We start from the raw sequence: 3,998 nt of genomic DNA on the forward strand, positions 1-3,998 counted from the left end.
TGTAATTGAACAACATCGGATATTTCAGGTCGGAGAACACCCAAAAAACGGGCTATAACTTGTTCCTCATCCTCTTCGGCGCCACAACGCATACGCAGCCGATCGAATTCTGCTATGATTTCTTCAAAAGTGGATGTGTTTTGCTTCAGGTTGTGGTAGTCAAGATAAGAGTCTTGACGATGATTGGCTGGCAAAAATTTGGACTGTAATAACCTCTTCATCTTTTCCCACGTCTCCACCTTCGCCTTACCCTCTTGGGCTCTTTTTTTTCCGAATATTATCCCACCATAATGAAGCATATTTTCGTAATTTAACTGCAACAATTTTTACCTTTAAATTGTCAGGAACATCACGTATATCAAAAACTCGCTCTAGCCAATCAATGAAATCATCAGGTTGCATACGACCTTCAAATTTAGGTATCTCCAACCGGACACCCAATTGTCGAAGTGGATTCGGCTGATACTGCTCAAGATGTTGTGGTTCTTCATGTTTTCGGCGAGCGAACGGGTTCCGTAACCTGTCGTTTCCATTATCCCAGTTAACAGATACAGTCTCCGAACCTGCCCAACGTTCTTCTTGCTGCAACTCTAGGTCCGGGACCCTTTGTTGCAAGCGCTCAATTTCTGCAATGTCTCTCAGGTCTCGGTAAAAATCCTCGTTGCCTCTTGCGGCGAATCTACGGGAACGATCACCATACTCTCCTCCATGATTGGCCATCAGGAATCAAGGCTCTGATACCACTTGAAACCGTCGGAATGAGATAACAAAGAAAATAGGATCAAACTTTTCAATAATAATCAATTGAAAAATCCGATTACCGTACATAGTTTTTAAAGCCAATTCAAAGTTTAAAAAGAAGCCTCAAAACATGCAGATAAACATGAATGAAGATCACATCAAAAGCAAATTCAAACCAAAGATAAAATATGCAAAGTTCAAATAAAAGATAATAATAAATCGGGTTTCTCCAAACGATGTTTACGTGCCCGCCTAGCCACATCTAGTCGGGTCTTGAATCTGACTTTGGTTCGGACCCGTGTCCAGCTCCGCATCGTTACCCGTGTCCAGCTCCGTATCATGCTCCATAGTGGCCAATATGGAACATATTGACAGAAAATACAAACTTAACTTGTGGTATGCATGTGATTACGAGTAGGTAAGAGGGAATACGCTTTTGTCTCGAAGTGGAAAATGAGGAAAGCCTAATATGCTCTATATTAGCCAATATGGATCATATTGTGGGAGATTTGACTTGTGGAACCCATCCATTTTGCATATGATTCCGTGCAGGTACAATGTAAAGTACTTTGTCTCTGTTTGGGGCCTAATATGCTCCATATTAGGCAATATGAAGCATATTGAGGGGTGTCAAAATTGATAAGGAGGTGTCCCAATATAACAACCCTTCTAAAATAATGTATAAAATTTAGGGAAGATGTCTTTTAAGCATATGATAGGATAATTGTTTTCAAATAAAGTTTGGCGAAAATGTATTTACGGTTCACGCTTATGGTTGTTAAAAATGTGTACAAATTTCATGGAAAAACGTTTCTTCAAAGTTTATATATAAAAAAAATCATAATCAAATCATAGCCAACTAAAACAGCTTCGAATTACAATTTACAAAAAAGACAACTCAAAGCATAACTTAACAAAAGTGAACAAAATCTACCAATTTATCTTTTCATTCTAACAAAAGAAAATAAATGGGAACACTTGTCAGTTGTCACTAGAAAAATGACCCTTAGACAAAATCTCGCCCATTGTTTTTTACCCTTTTTGAGTTTAAGGCCTAAATCTAAATATGGTCGGGTTGACCCCAATTTGCTAAATCTTGGATCCTATATTAATCTTTCGCCTAATTTTGTCCTTTTCTTTCTAAACCATCAGCCGATTCTAGGGTTTCTCTTATTCGATGATCGATTTCTTAAAGCTTTCAGGTAATCAAAACGTTAAAATTAATAACGGATTCTAATTTGATTGTTGTAATAGATGAATATTAACATTCATTCGGTATTATATCTTACTAAAAAATGAACATTAATCAATTCGGCCATATATTGGTGCTTTGTGGCTTATATTGTTGTTAGTCTGTCTTTACCTAATGTTGAAAAGGTTCATGTGTAATTAGATGCAACAAAATCGAATTCATAAGTAATTATAAAATAAATTAAATTTATAGATGTTCAAGTTCTTAGATATTCATGCAGTTAGTCAAGTTCTTTAGATAAATAAGTAGGGCATCAAGTATTTAGATAAATAATTTGTATAGACAATATGATGATCAAATTCATAGATAAACTGTCACACCCCGACCAATGAAGGCGGAAACGTCGAGGCGCGACATGATTGCTCATTGCACAATGACACTATAAAGTTAGAATATTTAAACAACTCATTTAAATCCATATCATCATAAATAACACAACAATTGTTCATACAAAATGCCAGATAGATAGATAAACAAATAACTTGTTCTTTTATTTTCTAATATCCTAAAGCCAAGATAATAAGTTTCTTTAAGTAATCCAATCAAGCTAACATCAAACCTGTAACATTGCATAAAATAGAGTTTGTCAACACGAAGGTTGGTGAGCAATTTTCATAGTTTTGGACAATAAGTATATAGTATGAAATCCACAACTAGTATATGAAAACAATAAATAATAGCAACAATTTAGATAAATGAAACCGTCAATAAGAATACATTGATGACAATAATGAAATCGTCAATAAGAATACATTGACGACACCTTTCTATATGGGGATACCATATATACTCGGAATTAACGTATGATCATACTTTGATGAGGCTACCCGCCTTAGCATTCAAGAGGCTACCAGCCTTAGCATTCAAGAATTTGCACATAATCATGTAAAGCATATAACACCAAATCAAGCATTTATTTAAGTAAACATATACAATATGTGTTGTGGTTTAAAACTCAAGTATAAATCATTTGAATTTGAATAAGTATGCAATGCCACCCCCAAAACGAAAGATGGAAAACGGGGGATGAAAAAGTACTCACATTAACAAGTAACTTGAAAGATAGTGTCGTGAATAATCGGAGAGATCGGTTTAACGAGCAAGACCTATATTAAATGGGTCTTGTGTTAGTAGGTAGTCTTGGAAGGGTTTAAAATAAAATACATGACAAATAAAGTAAATAAATAAAGTTTAGGATTTAAAATGTAAATATTTGAGAAATTAAAGAAACGAGTTTTGTAAAATAAGTTTACTCGAAACCGGGTCTCGGTATTCTATTCGTTAGTTTTTTTCTTTTTTGACTCAACCTATGTTAAGTAATAATGTGGGTTAAAATGCGATATTGCAAAACCTTTGGTTATAAGAATACCAAAACGAGGTTTAAACGAGTGTTCGGGTTTGTCGGTTCGAGACTTGATAATTGACCAAGCTCACAGTTAAATTCCCAAAATAATAAATGTTATGAGATAACTCAATAAAATCAAAATAGACTTAACCAAGTACGTAGTTCTATTGTGAAGAACCTTAACGTTCGTTAAGCGAGTATACGACCTTATCGGTTTGAACTTGTTATAAGATCAAGTTGGTTACCGACATGCCAAGTATGTTTAGAAATTAACTAAAATTGATTTAAAATATAATCTTGAAGAAAAATATGAGTTTTGGTGGCTAAAAACACACTTGTGTGTTTTAAGCGAGTGAACTCGGTTTAGTTCGGTCCTTGACTCGGAATAAGACCGAGGATGGTTACCACATACCCAATTACCATGGAACTTGTAAAATAACTTATAAATAATAATACTCAAGTTTTACATTCAAAAAGTTAACAATAAAGCTTTTAAACAAAAGTTCGGTTTTTGGTTCGGTCCTTGACTCGGAATAAGACCGAGGATGGTTACCACATACCCAATTACCATGGAACTTGTAAAATAACTTATAAATAATAATACTCAAGTTTTACATTCAAAAAGTTAACAATAATGCTTTTAAACAAAAGTTCGGTTTT

Source organism: Bidens hawaiensis, unplaced genomic scaffold (genome assembly GCF_021521415.1).
Source record: "Bidens hawaiensis isolate Kalapana, Puna unplaced genomic scaffold, B.hawaiensis_p1.1 tig00015551_1, whole genome shotgun sequence".
In the NCBI taxonomy this organism is placed as follows: Eukaryota; Viridiplantae; Streptophyta; class Magnoliopsida; order Asterales; family Asteraceae; genus Bidens; species Bidens hawaiensis.